This window comes from Capricornis sumatraensis, chromosome 9 (assembly GCF_032405125.1).
Source record: "Capricornis sumatraensis isolate serow.1 chromosome 9, serow.2, whole genome shotgun sequence".
In the NCBI taxonomy this organism is placed as follows: Eukaryota; Metazoa; Chordata; class Mammalia; order Artiodactyla; family Bovidae; genus Capricornis; species Capricornis sumatraensis.
The window spans coordinates 27976974-28002638 of record NC_091077.1 but is presented as its reverse complement, the minus strand read 5'-3'; positions in this window follow the sequence as shown (position 1 = coordinate 28002638).

Here is a 25665-nt window from a genome sequence, read left to right as displayed (position 1 = left end):
GTACCCAGCAAGGATCTCATTCAAATATGAAGGAGAAATCAAAAGCTTTACAGACAAGCAAAAGCTGAGAGAATTCAGCACCACCAAACCAGCTCTCCAACAAATGCTAAAGGATGTTCTCTAGACAGGAAACACAAAAAGGGTGTATAAACCCGAACCCAAAACAATAAAGTAAATGGTAACGGGATCATACTTATCAATAATACCTTAAACGTAAATGGGTTGAATGCCCCAACCAAAAGGCAAAGACTGGCTGAATGGATACAAAAACAAGACCCCTCTATATGTTGCTTACAAGAGACCCACCTCAAAACAAGGGACACATACAGACTGAAAGTAAAGGGCTGGAAAAAGATATTCCATGCAAATAGAGACCAAAAGAAAGCAGGAGTGGCAATACTCATATCCGATAAAATAGACTTTAAAACAAAGGCTGTGAAAAGAGACAAAGAAGGACACTACATACTGATCAAAGGATCAGTCCAAGAAGAAGATATAACAATTATAAATATATATGCACCCAACATAGGAGCACCGCAATATGTAAGACAAATGCTAACAAATATGAAAGGGAAATTAACAATAACACAATAATAGTGGGAGACTTTAACACCCCACTCACACCTATGGACAGATCAACTAAACAGAAAATTAACAAAGAAATGCAAACTTTAAATGATACAATAGACCAGTTAGACCTGATTGATATCTATAGGACATTTCACCCCAAAACAATGAATTTCACCTTTTTCTCAAGTGCTCACGGAACCTCCTCCAGAATAGATCACATCCTGGGCCATAAATCTAACCTTGATAAATTCAAACCAATCAAAATCATTCCAAGCAACTTTTCTGACCATGATGCGTTAAGATTAGATCTCAATTACAGAAGAAAAACTATTAAAAATTCCAACATATGGAGACTGAACAACACACTTCTGAATAACCAACAAATCACAGAAGAAATAAAAAAAGAAATCAAAATATGCATAGAAACTAATGAAAATGAAAATACAACAACCCAAAACCTGTGGGACACTGTAAAAGCAGTGCTAAGAGGAAAGTTCACAGCAATACAGCCATGCCTCAAGAAACAAGAAAAAAGTCAAATAAATAACCTAACTCTACACCTAAAGCAACTAGAAAAGGAAGAAATGGAGAACCCCAGAGTTAATAGAAGGAAAGAAATCTTAAAAATTATGGCAGAAATAAATGCAAAAGAAACAAAAGAGACCATAGCAAAAATCAACAAAGCCAAAAGCTGGTTCTTTGAAAGGATAAATAAAATTGACAAACCATTAGCCAAGCTCATCAAGAAACAAAGAGAAAAATCAAATAAATAAAATTAGAAATGAAAATGGAGAGATCACAACAGACAACACAGAAATACAAAGGATCATAAGAGACTGCTATCAGCAATTATATGCCAATAAAATGGACAACATGGAAGAAATGGACAAATTCTTAGAAAAGTACAACTTTCCAAAACTGAACCAGGAAGAAATAGAAAACCTTAACAGACCCATCACAAGCATGAAAATTGAAACTGTAATCAGAAATTTTCCAGCAAACAAAAGCCCAGGTCCAGACGGCTTCAGAGCTGAATTCTACCAAAAATTTCGAGAAGAGCTAACACCTATCCTACTCAAACTCTTCCAGAAAATTGCAGAGGAAGGTAAACTTCCAAACTCTTTCTATGAGGCCACCATCACCCTCATACCAAAACCTGACAAAGATGCCACAAAAAAAGAAAACTACAGGCCAATATCACTGATGAACATAGATGCAAAAATCCTCAACAAAGTTCTAGCAATCAGAATCCAACAACACATTAAAAAGATCATACACCATGACCAAATGGGCTTTATCGAGGGATGCAAGGATTCTTCAATATCCGCAAATCAACCAATGTAATTCACCACATTAACAAATTGAAAAATAAGACATATGATTATCTCAATAGATGCAGAGAAGGCCTTTGACAAAATTCAACATCCATTTATGATAAAAACTCTCCAGAAAGCAGGAATAGAAGGAACATACCTCAACATAATAAAAGCTATATATGACAAACCCACAGCAAACATTATCCTCAATGGTGAAAAATTGAAAGCATTTCCCCTAAAGTCAGGAACAAGACAAGGGTGCCCAGTTTCACCGCTACTATTCAACATAGTTCTGGAAGTTTTGGCCACAGCAATCAGAGCAGAAAAAGAAATAAAAGGAATCCAAATTGGAAAAGAAGAAGTAAAACTCTCACTGTTTGCAGATGACATGATCCTCTACATAGGAAACCCTAAAGACTCCACCTGAAAATTACTAGAGCTAATCAATGAATATAGCAAAGTTGCAGGATATAAAATCAACACACAGAAATCCCTTGCATTCCTATACACTAATAATGTGAAAATAGAAAAAGAAATTAAGGAAACAATTCCATTCACCATTGCAATGAAAAGAATAAAATACTTAGGAATATATCTACCTAAAGAAACTAAAGACCTATATGTAGAAAACTATAAAACACTGATGAAAGAAATCAAAGAGGACACTAATAGATGGAGAAATATACCATATTCATGGATCAGAAGAATCAATATAGTGAAAATGAGTATACTACCCAAAGCAATCTACAGATTCAACGCAATCCCTATCAAGCTCCAGCGATATTTTTCACAGAACTAGAACAAATAATTTAAAGATTTGTATGGAAATACAAAACACCTCGAATAGCCAAAGCAATCTTGAGAAAGAAGAATGGAACTGGAGGAATCTACTTGCCTGACTTCAGGCTCTACTACAAAGCCACAGTCATCAAGACAGTATGATACTGGCACAAAGACAGAAATATAGATCAATGGAAGAAAATAGAAAGCCCAGAGATAAATCCACACACATATGCACACCTTATCTTTGACAAAGGTGGCAAGAATGGAGTAAAGACAATCTCTTTAACAAGTGGTGCTGGGAAAACTGGTCAACCACTTGTAAAAAAATGAAACTAGATCACTTTCTAACACCACACACAAAAATAAACTCAAAATGGATTAAAGATCTAAATGTAAGACCAGAAACTATAAAACTCCCAGAGGAGAACATAGGCAAAACACTCTCCGACATAAATCACAGCAGGATCCTCTATGATCCACCTCCCAGAATTCTGGAAATAAAAGCAAAAATACACAAATGGGATCTGATTAAAATTAAAAGCTTCTGCACAACAAAGGAAAATATAAGCAAGGTGAAAAGACAGCCTTCTGAATAGGAGAAAATAATAGTAAATGAAGCAACTGACAAACAACTAATCTCAAAAATATACAAGCAACTTATGCAGCTCAATTCCAGAAAAATAAATGACCCAATCAAAAAATGGGCCAAAGAATTAAATAGACGTTTATCCAAAGAAGACATACGGATGGCTAACAAACACATGAAAAGATGCTCAACATCACTCATTATTAGAGAAATGCAAATCAAGACCACAATGAGGTACCACTTCACACCAGTCAGAATGGCTGTGATCCAAAAGTCTGCAAGCAATAAATGCTGGAGAGGGTGTGGAGAAAAGGGAACCTCCTACTCTGTTGGTGGGAATGCAAACTAGTACAGCTTCTATGGAAAACCGTGTGGAGATTCCTTAAAATTTGCAAATAGAACTGCCTTATGACCCAGCAATCCCACTACTGGGCATACACACTGAGGAAACCAGAATAGAAAGAGACACATGTACCCCAATGTTCATTGCAGCACTGTTTATAATAGCCAGGACATGGAAACAACCTAGATGTCCATCAGCAGATGAATGGATAAGAAAGCTGTGGTACATATACACAATGGAGTATTACTCAGCCATTAAAAATAATACATTTGAATCAGTTCTAATGAGATGGATGAAACTGGAGCCGATTATACAGGGTGAAGTAAGCCAGAAAGAAAAACACCAATACAGTATACTAACACATATATATGAAATTTAGAAATATGGAAATGGTGACCCTGTATGCAAGACAGCAAAAGAGACACAGATGTGTAGAGTGGACTTTTGGACTCTGAGGGAGAGGGAGAGGGTGGGATGATTTGGAAGAATGGCATTGAAACATGTATACTATCATGTAAGAAATGAATCGCCAGTCTATGTCCGATGCAGGATACAGGATGCTTGGGGCTGGTGCACAGGGATGACCCAGAGAGATGTTATGGGGAGGGAGGTGGGAGGAGGGTTCATATTTGGGAATGCATGTACACCCGTGGTGGATTCATGTTTATGTATGGCAAAACCAATACAGTATTGTAAATTAAAATAAAGTAAAAATAAAATTTTTTTAAAAAAAGAAAACTAATATCATAGCATCTGCTCCCATCACTTTGCAGCAAATAAATGGGGAAACAGTGGAAACAATGAAAGACTTTATTTTAGGGGGCACCAAAATCACTGCAGATGGTGACTGCAGCCATGAAATTAAAAGAATACATTTGAATCAGTTCTAATGAGGTGGATGAAACTGTAGCCTATTATACAGAGTGAAGTAAGCAGTAAGAAAAACACCAATACAGTATACTAATGCATATATATGGAATTTAGAAAGATGGTAATGATAACCCTGTATGCGAGACAGCAAAAGAGACACAGATGTATAGAACAGTCTTTTGGACTCTGTGGGAGAAGGAGAGGTGGGATGATTTGGGAGAATGGCATTGAAACATGTATAATATCATATATGAAACAAATCACTAGTCCAGGTTTGATGAAGGATACTGGAATCTTGGGGCTGGTGCACTGGGATAACCCAGAGGGATGGTACGGGGAGGGAGTAGGGAGGCGTATTCAGAATGGGGAGCACGTGTACACCCGTGGCAGATTCATGTTGATGTATGACAAAACCAGTACAATATTGTAAAGTAAATAACCTCCAATTAAAATAAATAAATTTATATTAAAAAATAAATAACAAACAATTCTAAAACATCAGTGACATGACATAAACATTTAGTTTCTGTTTATGTTAAATGAGTGATAGGGTTCAACTGGATCTTGTTACTGCACATCTTATCATTCAAGACTAAAAACGCAGCTGCTCTCTGGGACTTACTATTTTCATCGTGGAGGGGAGGAACCCAAGTGTGAACTGAGTTTGATGCAAACACCTGGGGTCACATATTATATCACCCTAACCTATGTAACACAAAAACAAATAAAAGATGATTGCATCTTGAAAGAAAAGTTATGACCAACCTAGACAGCATATTAAAAAGCAGAGACATTACTTTGCCAATAAAAGTCCATCTAGTCAATGCTATGGTTTTTCTAGTAGTCATGTATGGATGTGAGTTAGACTATAAAGAAAGCTGAGCACCAAAGAATTGATGGTTTTGAACTGTGGTGTTGGAGAAGACTCTTCAGAGTCCCTTGGACTGCAAGGAGATCCAATCAGTCCATCCTAAAGGAGATCAGTCCTGAATAGTCATTGGAAGGACTGAAGCTGAAGCTGAAACTCCAATACTTTGGCCACCTGATGCAAAGAACTGACACATTAGAAAAGACCCTGATGCTGGGAAAGATTGAAAGTGGTGTTATCACTCACCTAGAGCCAGAAAGAGAAGGGGACAACAGAGGATGAGATAGTTGGATGGCATCACTGACTCAATGGACATGAGTTTGAGTAAGCTCTGGGAGTTGTTGATGAACAGGGATGCCTGGTGTGCTGCAGTCCATGGGGTTGCAAAGAGTCAGACACAACTGAGCAACTGAACTGAACTGAACTGAATCCTACCCATACTTCAAAACACAAAGTTTTACTTCTCCTTGAAGCTTACAGAAATTATTCTAGTTCCTGATGATTTTTCTTTTACATTCTTCTAACAGTAAAATACAGGAGACAGGGATCAAGACCATCCCCACGGAAAAGAAATGCAAAAAAGCAAAATGGCTGTCTGGGGAGGCCTTACAAATAGCTGCGAAAAGAAGAGAGGTGAAAAGCAAAGGAGAAAAGGAAAGATATAAGCATCTGAATGCAGGGTTCCAAAGAATAGCAAGAAGAGATAAGAAAGCCTTCTGAGCGATCAATGAAAAGAAATAGAGGAAAAGAACAGAATGGGAAAGACTAGAGATCTCTTCAAGAAAATTAGAGATACCAAGGGAACATTTCATGCAAAGATGGGCTTGATAAAGGACAGAATAGGTATGGACCTACAGAAGCAGAAGATATTAAGAAGAGGTGGCAAGAATATACAGAAGAACTATACAAAAATGATCTTCATGACCAAGATAATCACGATGGTGTTATCACTCACCTAGAGCCAGACATCCTGGAATGTGAAGTCAAGTGGGCCTTAGAAAGCATCACTAAGAACAAAGCTAGTGGAGGTGATGGAATTCCAGTTGAATTGTTTCAAATCCTGAAAGATGATGCTGTGAAAGTGCTGCACTCAATATGCCAGCAAATTTGGAACACTCAGCAGTGGCCACAGGACTGGAAAAGGTCAGTTTTCATTCCAGTCCCAAAGAAAGGCAAAGCCAAAGAATGCTCCAACTACCACACAATTGCACTCATCTCACATGCTAGTAAAGTAATGCTCAAAATTCTCCAAGCCAGGCTTCAGCAATACATGAACCGTGAACTTCCTGATGTTCAAGCTGATTTTAGAAAAGGCAGAGGAACCAGAGATCAAATTGCCAACATCCGCTGGATCATGAAAAAAGCAACAGAGTTCCAGAAAAACATCTATTTCTGCTTTATTGACTATGCCAAAGCCTTTGACTGTGTGGATCACAATAAACTGTGGAAAATTCTGAAAGAGATGGGAATACCAGACCACCTGACCTGCCTCTTGAGAAACCTGTATGTAGGTCAGGAAGCAACAGCTAGAACTGGACATGGAACAACGGACTGGTTCCAAATAGGAAAAGGAGTATGTCAGGGCTGTATATTGTCACCCTGCTTATTTAACTTCTATGCAGAGTACATCATGAGAAACGCTGGGCTGGAAGAAGCACAAGCTGGAATCAAGATTGCCGGGAGAAATATCAATAACCTCAGGTATGCAGACGACACTACCCTTATGGTAGAAAGTGAAGAGGAACTAAAAAGCCTCTTGATGAAAGTGAAAGTGGAGAGTGAAAAAGTTGGCTTAAACCTCAACATTCAGAAAACGAGGATCATGGCATCTGGTCCCATCACTTCATGGGAAATAGATGGGGAAACAGTGGAAACAATGTCAGACTTTATTTTTGGGGGCTCCAAAATCACTGCAGATGGTGATTGCAGCCATGAAATTAAAAGACGCTTACTCCTTGGAAGAAAAGTTATGACCAAACTAGATAGCATATTGAAAAGCAGAGACATTACTTTGCCGACTAAGGTCCATCTAGTCAAGGCTATGGTTTTCCCAGTGGTCATGTATGGATGTGAGAGTTGGACTGTGAAGAAAGCTGAGCACCGAAATATTGATGATTTTGAACTGTGGTGTTGGAGAAGACTCTTGAGAGTCCCTTGGACTGCAAGGAGATCCAGCAATCCATTCTGAACGAGATCAGCCCTGGGTGTTCTTTGGAAGGAATGATGCTAAAGCTGAAACTCCAGTACTTTGGCCACCTCATGCGAAGAGTTGACTCATTGGAAAAGACTCTGATGCTGGGAGGGATTGGGGGCAGGAGGAGAAGGGGACGACAGAAGATTAGATGGCTGGATGGCATCACCGACTCGATGGACGTGAGTCTGAGTGAACTCTGGGAGATGGTAATGGACAGGGAGCCCTGGAGTGCTGCGATTCATGGGGTCACAAAGAGTCAGACACGACTGAGCGACTTAACTGAACTGAACAGTAAAGTAAGCATTATAAATATTAAACGTAATTACATTATTTCTCGAGTTTACCTAATTTGACCTTATATACTACACTATTTGTTGTTGTTATTTAGTCGCTAACTCATGTCCGACTCTTTCATAGCCCCATGGACTGTAACCTGCTTAAATGTTTGTCTTAAAGGGAACAGAACTTAATGTTATAAAATAGGTGACACTCATTGTTTAATTCTACAGTGAGTGTCCCCTATTTATAACATTAAATTTAGCTGAATCATACTCTATTCCAGTTATGGTGATACATACTTTTGCCAGCTTGATGGCAAAAGTTTTTCCTAAAGTTTCATATATAATAAAAGCTCAAAGTTTTCTGAAAGCTCCAAGATGTTATTATAAACATATGGCAGCAGAAATGCCTAGAGCTGCAAAGCAAGTTACCCTTTTCAAACTATTTAAGGGTTAAAAATAGCAGAAACTTATTTCAGACCAAGCAATAATCTTTACCATGAACATAGGGAGAAGTAAGAGCATCCTTATATGCCAGCTTGGTAAATTATTGCTGTAAAGACAGACCTTCAGTCTTTGAAAAGGGGGAACAAAATCAATATTAATCCAGTCATACTTGTAATGGAAGGATGTGGTCATATGAAGTATTACTGGCTAGTGCAGGATCATAGTCTGAATTTGAAGACAGATGCTGTATGCTTGCTATGGAAACAATAGACCGTGACATTGTATTTGATATGGAAAAATCAATCACAGCATTAATAGCTAGAAACTGCTCTACTCTGAGGCAAGAATACAAAGTACCTCAAGTCATTGTTAAATACAAGTTTCATGATTGTTTAATCACTTGAGAGGCCAAAGCAATTAAAATATCATCTGTCAATACTTTTTCTAGTATTTGTTTTCAGAAATAACAAATGTTTTCTCAACAACTATTGTTTTGACCTAAATGAGGACAATACAGAAAAAATAAAAAAGAAACATTGGTACCAGGTTAACATTTTCCAGAAGGAAGTGGTTTCAGATTTTATTTGGAGACGGAAAAGGCCAAAATCCCTCCAGGCACTTTTTCTGGAATCTATCAGGTAAAACAGGATTTACAAAGATCTGGCAGTGTGGATCGGAATCATCAAGTAACAACCAGAGGGTACAAAGCCTTCAGGCCTCAGGGATCTGGTATGAATTCATCTCTGGCTGTGACCACACACATGTGGTGAAGTGGTACTCCACTGGCAGGACTCAGACGTTTAATTCCCAATGGTGCATGGAGAAGTTATCGTGTAGTTTCAGTGTGCCTGGAAATAGTTGGCTAATGTAGGCAAAGTGGGAGCTTACTCCAGAAAGACAGGTTGAGGCACTGAATACTTTCCCAAGGAGTCTGAACTTAAAATCTAAGGAAACAAAGTACATCTTCCTAAGATTTTTAAAGAAATGAAATAATACAACCAAATGTGTATTTTAGAAAAATAGCTATGGTGGCAATATGGATGACAGATTAAAGAAGGAAGATTCTGGGAACAAGAACCATGTAGGATACTAAAAGCAATTTGCAAAGAACTTAAACAATGGCAGTTGCTAATAACAGGAGAAGGCAAAGATGGGGATGTGGAAAACAGTAGACTAGCAAGAATTCATGCAGATATGACAGGAAGTAATAGAAAATGGTACTGAGTTTTTTTTTCCTTTGTAAGCCTAGTTAGGTATTAAAGTCTTTAATAGATTTAGGAAGAAACAAGATGAGAATCAACGCAAACTGCAAACAAACCCCATATTTTAGGTCTTCAAAGTTATCTCTAATTATAATTTTCATTGATGAACAGTGAGGGAAGAAAATTAGTATAAGTTTCATTTGAATTTTGCTTTAAATCCATGTTCACCCATTATTGGCCTTATACTTGGAAAATTACTTAACATGACTGGGAGCTTCAGCAGTTTTCACAAATGAAATTATTTCCACCATCATTTCTGTGAAAACCAAATGACATGGACATATGACTGCATTGTATATTAGTAGAAGTTAAATAAACAGCATCGATACTATCAGTATTTTTGAAAGTTTTAATTAAAAAGTGAACAATATATTGAATATAACTTTTTAAAAATATGTAATTTTAATACCCTCTAAATTATTTTGGCCACCTAGTTAAGAAAATGTATAGTTTTTCCTGAATGAATTCTATAAATATGCATAGAACATAAAAATGAACAAAGAATAGTAATTTCACAACAGCTATTTTCTGTAAATATAGTTTAAAGATGGAAACATTTTCCTGTTTGTGAAATTCTGTATTTCAATATATAACATGAATCTGGTTGTTTCATCTTCTTGAATACTTTTCCTATTGTCCAGATGCTCATGAAATCTTATATAAGAAACTAGATCTTAAATTTCAAGAATGTTCATGTATCTCAGGATAGTTTCTCATATTTCTCTTTCATCCTGTGTCCATGCCTTATTGTATGTAGCAAGTCAATTTCAAAGAAAAAAGCATTTTCTGTTTATTCCTCTATCTCCTTTACCTTTACATCTTTGATCAGAAACTTCTTAGACCAGGAATAAATAGTCTTTTCCAAAAATTTTTATTTTTAAAGGAAGAGTGATCAGTTCCTACATATAAGGTGGTATAAAACAAATATTAAACAACTATTCTTCATTCATTTACCTCTCTCATTCTCTCAGTCTCTCTGTCTCTCTCTACCTTCTTTCTCAATTCTGATTTTTCTCTTGACATTGCTGAGCAGTATATTGTGCGCCACAAAGTACTTCCAGCTCTGTAGAAAATATGAATTGTCTAGATCTACAACTGTTGGTTTTGCCCAAACCAAGATATATAGGTCTTAAACCTTACATTTGACATCAGGTGAAGTCTCTTAGTCGTGTCCGATTCTGCAACCCCATGGATTGTAGCCCACCAGGCTACTCAGTCCATCGGATTTTCCAGGCAAGAATACTGCAGTGAGATGCCATTTCCTTCTCCTTTAACATCAGAGTTTGTTCTAAATTCAGCACTGTTTGTCAATCTCTTATGTAATGTCTCTTCTTCAACATTTTTACAAATCCAAGATGTTGTTAAACCATTTCCTACCATGGAAAATGGGGATTTCCATGAACACTTTAATGCTTTAACATAATACATCTAATTAAATAGAGCTTGCAAAAAATTAATTTGGCACTCTTCAACCTTCTGTGGCCTTCCTGATAGCTCAGATGGTAAAGAATCTGCCTGCAATGCGGGAGATCAGGGTTCAATCCTTGGGTCAGGAAGATCCCTTGGAGAAGGGAATAGCAACCCACTCCAATTTTCTTGCCTGGAGAATCTCATGGACAGAGGAGCCTGGCAGGCTGTAGTCCATGGGGTCGCAAAGAGTCAGACGTGACTGAGCGACTAACACTTTGAGTTTCAATCCTTCTAAATCTATCTAGAGCTATACCAGTTCACATCAAAGACATATTATAGAGCATTGACCATGCATAATACCAAGTCTTATGCATAATACTATGTAGACAGTCAAAAATAATTATTGAAAGAAGAGTGAAATAGTTTATGTAGTTGCATAATCTTAAGTAACTTAGTCTTCTTGCCTAATTTTCTTGCCTATACAGAATTTACAATTACTTTTATCTCAATGGTAATTGTGAGATTAAATGAGATAACCCATATCAAGTCCCAGATACAGCATGTGTCAAAGAAAAGAGTAACTAATATTGCCGAGAATGACTGAAGCAACTTAGCACTCACAATAATACTGTACAATAGAAAGATAATGTGAGATGCATATGTAATTTTAAATTTTCTAGTAGTTATAATTTCAAAGTTTTATAAAAGGTAAATTAACTTTAATAATATATTTAACACAATATATCAAAGAAATTCTTTATATCAACATATGATCAAAATAAAAAGTTATTAGAGATATTTCACATTCTTATTTTTTATAATACATCTATAGAATCCACAGTATACTTCATATTTACAGTACATCTCAATTTCGACCAGCCATACTTCAAGTGCTAAATTGCTAAGTGTAGCTAATGGTTGCTAATAGCTACACAGATCTAGATGCTTATTAACTTCAGATGTGAGTGATTTGTAACTCTGGGTGAGTCATTTCTTTATAAATGGGTCCAAAACTCCTTAAAAGAAAAAGAAAAAGAAAACTAGCTCTATGGAATATATCATGACCAGGTTCCTGATGACCTTACTATTTTCTTTTAAAGTGCTCTCAATAAATACTATGTTTCAAGTAAATAAATAATAAGAATAATACAATTTGAATTTAGAAAAAATAATTATGATCACCTCTTTAAAAGTATGGGAAGTCAGCCCTTGTTTTAGGAAACACATATTTTGAAACTGGTAAACTCACATAGAATCCTAGAGTAAGCTTGGTTCTCATAGAAGCAAAAAGATGCACACAGCGTTTAAAATGTTATTAAAATACTTTGAAGAATGTTTCTATTCCCATTGGGCTAACAATACAAAAGCTCTCCTAGGGCCCACCCTCTGTTTGCCAGCTCAATGAACTCTCTTAGGCAGTTTTAAAAAAAAGAAAATCCCTTCACCTTCTCCTCTTTGCTACATGAACTGATTTCACAGGCTCTTTACATGCTTTATTTACTGTTCATTTTCATCTTCAGAAGAGAAATTTGAAATATTTATTCACAGGACATTGTTCCTTTAAAATGCTTCCAAAGCCAAGGATTTCGTAAATGGCAGGAGGAAAAAAAAAAAATGTCTGCAACAGTCAGTGTAATTATCATCCCTGAAATTGCATTTTAAAATATTTTAATAATTAAAGAAGTTTTCAGAAAATACAGGCAAGAGAACTAAGAGAATAAAGGAGCTCAACAATCCAGGGTAAGTAAGCCTGCTGTGCTATGTGTGTGTACACGTACTTAATTCTTACATAAAGCCCAACAACATTAATCATGTCTGTAAAATGATAACCAAAATGACAGCCTTCACCCTGCAATCAGCTATACAGGGAAGCAGTTTCTGGCCATAGCCTGCTACTCTGAGCAAACAAGTGATGGACAGCGGTCCTTTTGTCAGATTCTGACAAGTGAATCAATAAAAAGACACAGCAAAAGTTCAATCAGAACAGACACCGCTAATACGGCTGGCCTTTGGGGACCCACAGAAGCGTGGAACTGCTTTTCCATGTTAATTTCTCTTTACTACCCCTTGGGGTTATCACCTTCTCTGGCCCCTGTTAATTAAAAACTGCCTCCTTCTAAAATTCCTTGGCAGGCATTTCCCTTGTGTCAGCCTATCTTGCTGACTGTTAAAAGAAACGGAGGGAGTGTTCCAAAGCTGAGAATTTCATGATGCCCAAACTCTGCTCCTGTCCTCCCAAAAGACTCTGTAAATAATCATTTTTTCCATAGAAACCCTTACATTATAATTATGAACTAACAGAAACACACATGAATAAAGATAACACACGAATAAAGTCAAACAAACAATAAAATTAGTTAAGTAGCTAGGCAGGTGAATCAATAGGGTAGGCAGACAATCTTTGCATACTATTTTTGCAGTTAGCCTTATTTTGGAATTTCTTGATCTAAGGGCTCTTAATTGTATTCGCATATCTATTTGTTGATTTAGCCTGCGACTTAGTTATTGCATTCTTTTTCTTCCCTTACCAGATATAAATTTATTTCTATGTACTTGGTAATCCTACATGAATATCAAATGACTGACCTTAGGGACCAGGTTACTTTGTGTTTGTGCTAAAGTCTATAAGGTTATCTATTCCACTATGCCTTCTCCAACATTGTATATTATTATTTATTTTAATATTCTACAGGTTGTGGCTTATAGGACTTTACTTAGGATCAGTGCTTTTAATCCAGTCACGTTATTTCTACCAGATATAAAATTCCATTTTGCTATCATTGCCTAGAATAAACTATAGCCTCCATCCTAAACACACTAGAATATAGCAAGCTATCACTTCTCTATGCTGTTCTAGTCTCCTCTGTAATCAACCACCATTCTAGAATTATTTTGGATTTTTATTCTAAATTATTATTATGTTTCCCATTACTTATCAATATTTTAAAAATATATTCATATGTTTTCTGTGTTTTTACCTTAACACTATTCTTTGATTTCTCTTCCCTGAGTTTTCATTGTTATTATTAAAATTCTATTGCAGTATTTATCAAGAAGAGATTGTGACTGGTAAATTTACTGAATCTCTGGATACCCAAAAAGGACTTCATTTTCATCTCACAAGTAAGTGTTTATTAGACAATATATAAAGTATGGATTAAGAATATCTTTTGTGAGGTGATGATAACAAGATGGTAGACTAGAAAGCTCCAGGTTCTTACTCTACCATGCAAACATGTAAACAACCCAGTGACTAAAATTACCTTCTGGAAACTCTAGAAACATGTTAAAGATTTGTAGCAACCAAGCAAATAGCCAATCAAGAAAAAGCCACACCAAAATGATAGAAAATTTCATGGTGTTTTAGCTTATTCTTATTTCACTCCCTCCCCGTAGTGGCGTGACATGATCAGGAGAAAACTGCTCAATTCCAAGTTCCTACTCATGGACTAGAAGGAAAAATGTGGAACGTGGTTGCAACATTCTGGCCTGCCTTTGGGATATCTGAGGGACTGATTTTTTATTGTTTGACCCAGAGCTCAGATAGAAATGGCAGCATAGGCTTCATCTCAGGATGGAAGCCATGGAATCTGGGGAAGTTACAATGACACATGAAAACTGCAAGGCTACTCTTAGAGACATGCACTGGGCCTGGCTGTACCTAGTACTTAAAAGACATTTAAATAATTATTCTGATAATTGTTCTGGGGGCACCTTTTGATCCTTCATACTTCCTTTTAACTCTGCTGAATCAAAGACTCAGTGTTCATCTCAGGCTCCCCTGTTCCAGAGGCCATTTGTACTCTTCTAAAGACTCCCATAGAGTTGCTGGATGCTATACATGTTTGAGTCTTCATAGGGTTATGGTCAGGAAGCAGATCTTGACTCCTTTCTGCCTCAGAGTCCCAACATTATGGAGTTAACCCCATTTCCTAAAATCATTCCCTTCCCAACCACCTGCTAGGACATCCACTCCAAGAAAAAGTAGGGTTGGGGCTTCTGACATGCTCTCTGCTTTGTCTGATCCTGATGCTCTGCTCTCTTACTTCTCCTCTTCACATATCATCTGATTCTCATTTTAAGAAGGACATATAAGTGATCATTTTAAGAGGGAAAAATAACAAAGTGTTATGTCATCCACTGCTTTTTTACTACTACATACGTGTTTCAGTTCAGTTCAGTCACTCAGTTGTGTCCGACTCTTTGCGACCCCATGAATCAGAGTACGCCAGGCCTCCTTGTCCATCACCATTTCCCAGAGTTCACTCAAACTCACGTCCATTGAGTCGGTGATGCCATCCAGCCATCTCATCTTCTGTCGTCCACTTTTCCTCCTGTCCCCAATCCCTCCCAGCATCAGAGTCTTTTCCAATGAGTCAACTCTTCGCATGAGGTGACCAAAGTACTGAAATTTCAGCTTTAGCATCATTCCTTCCAAAGAAACCCCAGGGCTGATCTCCTTCAGAATGGACTGGTTGGATCTCCTTGCAGTCCAAGGGACTCTCAAGAGTCTTCTCCAACACCACAGTTCAAAAGCATCAATTCTTCAGCACTCTGCCTTCTTCACAGTCCAACTCTCACATCCATACATGACCACTGGAAAAACCATAGCCTTGACTAGATGGACCTTTGTTGGCAAAGTAATGTCTCTGCTTTTCAGTATGCTCATATATATTTAATTTTCATTAAATGCTATATTCTTAGTACAGCAGACTTTTTGGATTTTGATATCAAAGATGACTTTGATGTCTTACTTTTGGAATGTAAAAAGTTTCTCTCAAATTTCTGAATCTTATGACTGAAAAGTATGGATTGCAAGACTATTTTTTTTCTCTACCCTGATACACTAAAAAGAGGAGCGAAAAAAGACTCTCCTGAAATTTAAAGCTGAGCTAGAGCAATGACTGATTTGTTTTCAACCACACCAGTGTTTTTTCTGAGGACGATGTGTAGAGAAAGCTGTTACTGATCCATGACTATTGAGAGAGAAGACATGGGAGAAATCACATAATAAAAATAATGGTCAGTTTTGTACATAGCAGAACAACTCCTTCATTGTGATCTATTGAAAGTCAGATCTCCACACAAGGGTTTGTAAAAAAAAAAATTAGAAAAAAAATTATGATCAAATACATGAGGGCATTTCCCCCTCAATGTACAGATGGATGGATAAACAGATCAATCAATCAATTATTCAATAGAGGGATGAGGTAGCTCCAACACTTTGGCCACCTGATGTGAAGAGCCAACTCATTGGAAAAGACCCTGATGCTGGGAAAGATTGAAGGCAGGAGGAGAAGGGGACAACAGAGGACAAGATGGTTGGATGGCATCACTGACTCGATGGACTTGAGTTTGAGCAAACTCCAAGAGATGGTGAAGGACAGAGAAGCCTGACATACTGCACTCCATGGGGTCTCAAAGAGTCAGAGATGACTGAGTGACTAAACAACAATTGATAATAGCCAAAATTGGATGTCTAATCTTAACACATATAAACCTTTACCATCAGATTTTCATATGCTTCAGTAAACTATCTTCCCACTCAATGAATTGGAGCTTTTGTGCAGCCTTTTCTTCTGTCCCAGATCTGATATTCAGATAGTGTTTTACTGAATAGCATTGTGAACTTGGCAGGTCTTAGTGGCCAACATGATGGTGGTAGGGGGCAGGTATAATAAACTGGAATGAAATACAGAGTCTTCCCCAAGAAAGGACGGTGCCTCAAGAAGCACAGGAATTAGGAGAGGCGAATCCTTTAAGGCAGAGTCCAGACTGACTAAACTCAAAGTTCAAATCCAAAGGGCAGCAGAAATGCCAGAAATAGGAGTTAGAGCTGAGCTGGGATATGGGCAGAAACTAGATTGAAAGCTACCATCATTGATTGAAAGCTACCATCATTACTTTCAAAAGATGATCTCTGGGTAAGGTAACTGTTAGTTCTGATTTATATTTCTTGACTGTTATTTTAGTATGATTATTAATAGCTACCCTTTTGCTCTCAAAGTGCTCTGGTTTAGGGAAATCTTGGCAGCTTGGCCTTTCTCAGTGGCACTAGTGGTAAAGAACCCATCTGACAATGCAGGAGATTTAAGAGATTCAACCTCAATCCCTGGGTCGGGAAGATCTCCTAGAGAAGGGCAAGGCAATCCATTCCAGTATTCATGCTGGAGAATTCCACAGACAGAGGGGCCTGGTGGGCTACAGTCCATGGGGTTGCAGAGTTGGACAAGACTGAAATGACTCAGCACACATGTGGTTTAGAAAAAAACTGTATGTTACCTTACCCCTTGTTGACCAGAAGTCATGTTGGAACATCTACAAAAATTCTGATTGATTGGGATTATAGGTTGAGAAGGCAAGCTCATTAACATGACTTAAGGTGCATGATCATGTTAGACTCCCAGGTAATATTAAAATTAACTACTGGAATAGATGTGAAAGCATGTAAACAATAACACAAATAACACAATTATCTGCATTTATACTAGAGAAGTTACTTTTCTCCCTACTCAGCTACTTGTCAGCACCTCTCTCATTTACCAAGTTATCTGTGGGCATAGCTGTCTGTACTACTACATGATTCTTGAGGTCTGTCATGCAACCTTGTTCACCTTTGTCTCTCTCAATACTCAGCATTAAAATTTGTATTCTGAAACAGTTACAAATGTTTATCACAATTATTGGCAAAAATCTGTAAGTGATCCAGGTTTTTAGTCAAAGTAGCTAGTAAGTATCCTAGTCCTTTGTATTCATATGTAACTATGATAGAAAAATTATAAATAGCTTACAGGCACTGTTTGGAAGATGGTATTATTGATTTTTTTTATAGATGAGGAAACTGAGGCATAAAGAAGTTACATGATTTTTCTCATGATAACCCAGCTATCTACTGCTCCCCAAATAATCTGTTGTAAAGTTAAATTGTCATCTAATGCACTGCCAATAGATATTGGGATACCCACAAATACAGTGTTTATTTCTGCTTTGGGAAATCTGATGATTAATTTCATACTCTCCCAATCTACCAGCTTTAGTATCCATAATCTTTCTACTCATGAAATTTCTGTTAGGCTGTCTTCCTCAAGGCACTGTATCTTCAAAGAGCATTTTACAATTAAATAACAGTAAAACATACATTCATGATTATGTAAAATGTCACAAATTTAAAAAAGACAATTTGTTGATTTTAATATTTCATCCCAACATATGAGTCCTATAGGACTCTCTCCAAATATTTCTTTGAATATAAACCTCTTGAGTAGAAACCCACAAAGCACTGATTTCTTACAAACTCTTTGTTATCTGTGTGTTATTAAATCCTTACATACTGAATGATATTCTTAGTGAACCAATCATTTAAGAACAATAACAATAAAAACCATAGTTTAGCTTATTAATAAAATAACACCTTAAATATTTACTTTAATAAAGAATCATATTAGATATTTGATTCTAAAACATACATGTATATAAAATAAAAGTAATGAACTTGGGCTTAAAGGAGTAGCTATAACCATTATTGAATATAAGCTTTATTTAATCAGCATAGTTTTATCCTCACTAATTTTCAGTTATGAAATTAATGAGTGAATGAATAAAAATTAAAAAAATCATAAATAAATTCTCATTTGACTGGAGGCTATAAAAGTTTGAAACATAAATAACCATAGTACCTTCTCTTTGAAAATTATATCACACAATAAATGACCTTATTACAGTACAAAATTCTAGAGGCCTTGTGTGTGTAGACTTATGTGTGTGTCTGGATGTCTAGCACGGGGCACTAGCTTGTTGATTAACAGTATCTCTTTTTAAAACATATATTCAATTAGATTTAAATAACATTGGATCAGACCACCAATTCAGTGTATTTTTAACAAGCATCTAGTCAGTTTAGCAAAATTAAGCTATCAGTTAAATGTCAGTCAATTTAGACAGTACATTATCTGGTAAACTTCTCCCAATTCTATACTATTTCTGGATTCCTGGTAGACATATATGAAATACAGTCTAATTACTAATTTAGTAGGAAAGTTTCTCAGGAAATCTACCTTTGTAGAAACTCATTTTTCAAGTACATATTGGATGCAATTTTATTTAACCCTTCTAGATCAGTTGGCATTAAACATTTAGTATATCAATTTTATTAAAGAAGTTAGAAAACATTTTAAATCAGGAAAAAATAATGCCAAAAATTTCCCTTTGTTCTGAATATGTATATCTAGTCTTTTAAATGTCTAATGAAAATATGAAAATCAAAGATTAAAAGGAAACACTTTCAGAAACAACATATCACCGAGACCAAGTCAAACCTTTGATGTACTTCAATTCACCCCAAGGACAATGAATCATTTTTGACACAAACAAATGTACCAAAGACTATTTTTAATCAGAAAAGCTTTACCTGTAGGAAGATAAAGCATATTGTTTAACTTTCATGTATTTAGAATTATTAGAATGCTAAAAAGAGTTGTGTTGTCTTTGCTAAAGTTTCATATATTTTTAGGCAGAATGCAAAAACAAAATTCATTTGTCCTCCTAAGACAACTAGGTTCTTTGTCTAATTTCCATTTGTTTCTTTGGCAGCTAAAACACCTTGAAATTACCTTCTCCAGCATGGAAGAATGATTTTTTTTTCCTACCTCTAGCTGTCATAGTGATTAGAATTTTAATTAGCAAAGTAGAGTGCAGAGAGGAAAATGACTGAAAAAAAAAAAAGCACACAAAAGATTCTCAATTGGAAGAAACAAAGGGACAACTGAAGCTGCCTCACAGCTTGAATGCTTCACCTGTGATTTCCCCCCATTCCTGGATGCTCTGACTTAGCACACGGCTGTCTACCCACGTACCAGCATGGGGTGGCCAGGGCACTACTCAAAGTTATTCCAAGTTGTCACTCAAAGTAAAGCAAAACTCTTAAAGCACCGGAGTGGCTCTGTTTCAATGCCAATGTCAGCCTCTTTAATTTACTCTGAGAAACCTACTGCCGATTTTAAGTCCAACCACAAAAGGCAGAATCCATTAAATATTCAAAAACTAAACACTCTTAGGCTGGCAATAACACTCACGTTCCAGAGGCATTCATTCCTTTGTATGCAGGGTGAGACACAGCAGGCATCTTTCATCAAAAAGTCACTCAAGAAACATAGAAACTATACTAATTGTTCATTATGCCATTAATTAGCTAAGGATCAGAATATTTCTGAAAAATCTAGGACAATCTCAGTTCAGTCACTCGGTCATATCCGATTCTTTGTGACCCCATGGACTACAGCATGCCAGGCTTTCCTGTCCATCACCAACTCCTGGAGCTTGCTCAAACTCATGTCATCGAGTCAGTGATGCCTCTGTCATCCCTTTCTCCTCCTGCCTTCAATCTTTCATCAGGGTCTTTTCCAATGAGTCAGTTCTTCTCATCAGGTGGGCAAAGTATTGGAGTTTCAGCTTCAGCATCAGTCCTTCCAATGAATATTCAGGACTGATTTCCTTTAGGATGGACTGGTTGGATCTTGCAGTCCAAGGGACTACCAAGAGTTTTCTCCAACTCCACAGTTCGAAGGCATAAATTCTTTGGCACTCAGCTTTCTTTATGGTCGAACTCTCACAACCATACATGACTACTGGAAAAACCATAGTTTTGACTAGACAAACCTTTATCGGCAAAGTAATGTCTCTGCTTTTTAATATGCTGTCTAGGTTGGTCATAGCTTTTCTTCCAAGGAGCAAGCGTCTCTTACTTTCATGGCTGCAGTCACCATCTGCAGTGATTTTGGAGCCCAAGAAAATAAAATCTGTCATTATTTCCCTTATTCCCCCATCTGTTTGCCATGAAGTGATGGGATGGTATGCCATGATCTTGGTTTTTTGAATGATGAGTTTTACCTCAGTTTTTTCACTCTCCTCTATCACTTTCATCAAGTGGTCTAAACCAACATCACAAAAGTTACATCTACCATCTATATTACTGCAGTAGTATTGTATGCACATGTATATATAAATATGTACTGGGTGATATATAAATGTAATGGAAGTAGCTATGGAAAGCCATTGAGTATCAAGGTCCTGTGGCTTTAGAGGGCTTTTCTGGTGACTCAGATATTTACATATATGCTTGCAATGCAGGAGACCCAGGTTCAATCCTTGGGTTGGGAAGAGAGTCACTTGATCTAACTTTGATGGGCTCTCTTAGTGCTTGCCACTTGAACTTGGGAAGATTTTTAGCTGTCAACTTCAGTCTGTCATTTATTTGAAGTAGGGAGCATAATATATATGCCATGCAGATAATGTGAAGAAGGAGTGAGACAGTGGATATATAGTTATAATAATAGTAATAAATGTACATAAATAGCTGATAGTTATTTGCAATATTATAAGTAAATCATAACTTCTATGCACAAACATGAGATAAATTTAAATTGAATTATAAAAGAAAGATTTTGATGGGCAAAAATGAGGCTGGTAATTTCAGAAATAAGCAAAACCACAAATGAGCAAGGCATAACTTGAGAGAGATGAGTAATGAGAAATTTAAGAATCATAATAATCAACAGCTGAAAGAGAAATGTGATATAGTAGGCTAGGATAAGAATGTCCTATACCCTGAATTTTATACCAGGGTGCTTGGGACTCCAGCCTGTGGGCAGTAGAATGATTTGAGGAAAGGCGTGCCGTGAATAGTCCAATGTCTCAGTGATAGTATCTGATATCAATACTATTGAACTGATATGGACTGATATCAATACAGTCCATTTGTGTTATGGACTGAAGGCAGGAAAAACAAGTTAATCATCAAATGAGATAAAATGGATCTCTGATGTTAGTGACTGGCATAAAAGGAAGGAAAAAGATAGGAGTGCTGTAACCAAAAAAATAAAATAAAACAGAATTTAACATTGTAATATAGGGTGACAGAACAAAGGAGATGGGAAGTCAAAGATAACTATAACATTTCAACTCCAGGATTTATTGAAAAAGAGAGGCTATTTGTAGACACAAGGGTTATTGTGGTTTTCAAAACAGAAACAGGAAAATTTAAGGAAAGGACCAAAATTTTTTTTTTTTTTTTACTTTATTTTACTTTACAATTCTGTATTGGTTTTGCCATACACTGACATAAATCCACCACGGGTGTACATGCGTTCCCAAACATGAACCCCCCTCCCGCCTCCCTCCCCATAACATCCCTCTGGGTCATCCCCGTGCACCAGCCCCACATTTGCAGAATAGAAAAATACCAAAAGCACTTAATGAATATTGTTCAAACAAGCTGCTGACAGAGAGAATATAAGTTCCCCTTAGAAATTTAATTATTTCATTTGTGCCATTTAAAACTGATTTTATTGAATTCATTTTAATTGATTATTAAGGACCACTTAATGCACTGGGGGAATTTGGCTTAATTTTCTAGTTTTATAATGTGTAATAGTTCATTATTGTTAAGATAACACTAATATATTGAAGTAGGTTTTATATTGACAGCAGGATTAATTTGAAATTGATGTATTTAGGATGTTATAAAATACCATATATTTATTCTCTATCACACAATATTGAATTAAATATAGATGTGTTGCAAGCAAAGGCCAATTCACAACTGCCTATCCAAAGTATGTTATTTTCTAACTATTATGGGTAAGAGTGATTTAAATTCCATTTTATATACAATTTTTGTTTCAGTCAAAATCCAGGCTTAAGAGTTAAAATCAGAAGGCTTCCAATAAATGGATCATTGTCCAAGCTCTGGTAAATGTGCTCCTGGTGTAACAAATTGGTTTGCTGACCTTTTGTCTACTAACATAACACATGACATATTTGTAATTTATGGAAATCAATCCATAAAGAATTTTTAGTTTCATGTAATTATAGACCAGTGCAAGATCTAAATAAAGGTGAAGAAAAGGTCTTTAGGAAAGTAATGGTACACTGTTGATAAAAACTAAAAAGCAAAGTTCAAAGCACTGATCCATGCAATGCATCTTTAAATACTAGTAAAAGGCCAATAATTATAGTTAAAAGTTAGTTACCAGCTGTGTTTTACTGCATACATTTTAAGGCACCATTGAAACTGCAACCCTATACTCAAGAATGCAGGGGAAAAAAATCACCTAAGACCAAATCTATCACCTAGTTACAAATTTGAATAGTGCTTGGCAATTTCCATCTGCTTTTCTGAAAGGCTATCTTTATCAGGTAGTCATCAACTCATTTTTACTCTCTCTTCTGAGATATACTATCTGTCAGCCCAGCCTCCACCTGGTTGAATAGTGCCAACTCTGCTTTCAGCAGATCTCAGTTCAAAGCCTGGCTCTGTCACATAATAAAAGTGCCACAGTTTGTAAGTTACTCAAATTCTCTTGTGTACATTAAGACTTTGAGGTGTTTTGAGAATTAAATGAAGTAAGTTTAAAGTGCTTTGATTGGTACCCGATATAAACTAAGTTCTCAGTAAATGTTTCATGTTTCATTATCATTTTTGCCATCACCACCATCACCATCATTTATTATAGAGAGAGAAAACATGGCTGTGTGTATCCCTTTTCTTTCTGTTTTCCCATTGTTTCCCATGCAGTTAACTTCCCTACACTACTGGTTCTATTACCCAAACTGTTAGGCATTCTCTGGAAAGCCAGATTTTGTGTCTATAGTGTGATAGAAAGAGACATGTTACACTTCTTCTACTTCATAAGAAGTGCCAGCTCTTTTTCTACTTATGGACCATCATATGCATTGCTCCCTATGTCTAGAAAATTTATCTTTGCATGGCTAAAATTTATTCATATCCATGTATGAGCCATTAGTTCAGTTCATTTCAATTCAGTTGCTCAGTTGTGTCAGACTGCGATGCCATGGACTGCAGCATGCCATGCCTCCCTGTTTCCTCACCAACTCCCAGAGCTTGCTCCAACTCATGTCCATCAAGTCGGTGATGCTGTCCAAACATTTTATCCTGTCATCTCTTTCTCCTCCTGCCTTCAAGCTTTCCCAACATCAGGGTCTTTTCCAATGAGTCAGAACTTCGCATCAGGTTGCCAAAGTATTGGAGCCTCAGCTTCAGCATCAGTCCTTCCATTGAATGTTCAGAACCGACCTCCATTAGGTTTAACTGGTTTTATCTCCTTGCAATCCAAGGGACTCTCAAGAGTCATTTCCAACAATACAGTTTTAAAAGCATCAAATCGACAGCACTCAGCTTTCATTATGGTCCAACTCTCACAACCATACATGACTACAAGGAAAACCATAGTTTTGATTAGATGGACCTTTGTCAGCAAAGTAATGTCTCTTCTTTTTAACACACTGTCTAGGATGATCATAGCTTTTCTTCCAAGGAGCAAGTGCCTCTTAATTTCATGGCTGGAGTCACCATCTGCACTGATTTTGGAGCCCCAAGAAAATAAAGTCTGTCACTGTTTCCCTTATTTCCCCATCTATTTGCCATGAAGTGATGGGACCGGATGCCATGATCTTGATTTTTTGAAAGCTGAGTTTTAAGCCAATTTTTCACTCTCCTCTTTCACTTTCATCAAGAAGCTCTTTAGTTCTTCTTTGCTTTCTGCCATAAGGGTGGTGTCATCTGCACATCTGAGGTTATTGATATATCTCCTGGCAATCTGGATTCCAGTTTGTGCTTCATCCAGCTCAGCATTTCACATGATGTTCTCTGTATATAAGTTAAATAAGCAGGGTGACAATATACAGCCTTGATGTACTCTTTTCCCAATTTGGAGCCAATCTGTTGTTCCATGTCCAGTTCTAACTGTTGCTTCTCGACCTGCATACAGATTTCTCAGGAGGCAGGTAAGATGGTCTCACATTCCCATCTCTTGAAGAATTTTCTACTTTGTTGTGATCCACACAAAGACTTTAGCATAGTCAATGAAGTAGAAGTACATGTTTTTCTGGAACTCTCTTGCTTTTTTGATGATCCAACGGATGCTGGCAATTTGATCTCTTGTTCCTCTGCCTTTTCTAAATCCAGCTTGAACATCTGGAAGTTCTCAGTTCATGTACTATTGAAGCCTCACTTGGAGAATTTTGAGCATTACTTTGCTAGCGTGTGAGATGAGTGTAATTCTGTGGTAGTTTGAGCATTCTTTTGCATTGCCTTTCTTTGGAATTGGGATGAAAACTGACCTTTTCCAGTCCTGTGGCCACTGCTGAGTTTTCCAAATTTGCTGGCATACTGAGTGCAGCACTTTAACAGAATTATCTTTCAGGATTTGAAATAGCTCAACTGGAATTCCAACACCTCCACTAGTTTTGTTCATAGTGATTCTTCCTAAGGCCCACATTCCAAGATGACTGGCTCTAGGTGAGTGATCACACCATTATCGTTATCTGGATCATTAAGATTTTTTTTTTTGTATAGTTCCGTATATTCTTGCCACCTCTTCTTAATATCTTCTGCTTCTGTTAGGTCCATACCATTTCTCTCCTTTATTGTGACCATCTTTGCATGAAAAGTTCCCTTGGTATCTCTAATTTTCTTGAAGCGATCTCTAGTCTTTTCCATTCTATTATTTTCCTCTATTTATTTGCATTGGACACTGAGGAAGGCTTTCTTATCTCTTCTTGCTATTCTTTGGAACTCTGCATTTAAGTGGGTATATCTTTCTTTTTCACCTTTGCCTTTAGCTTCTCTTCTTTTCTCACCTATTTGTAAGGCATCCTCAGACAACCATTTCACTTTTTTGCAGTTCTTTTTCTTGGTGATGATCTTGATCACTGCCTCCTGT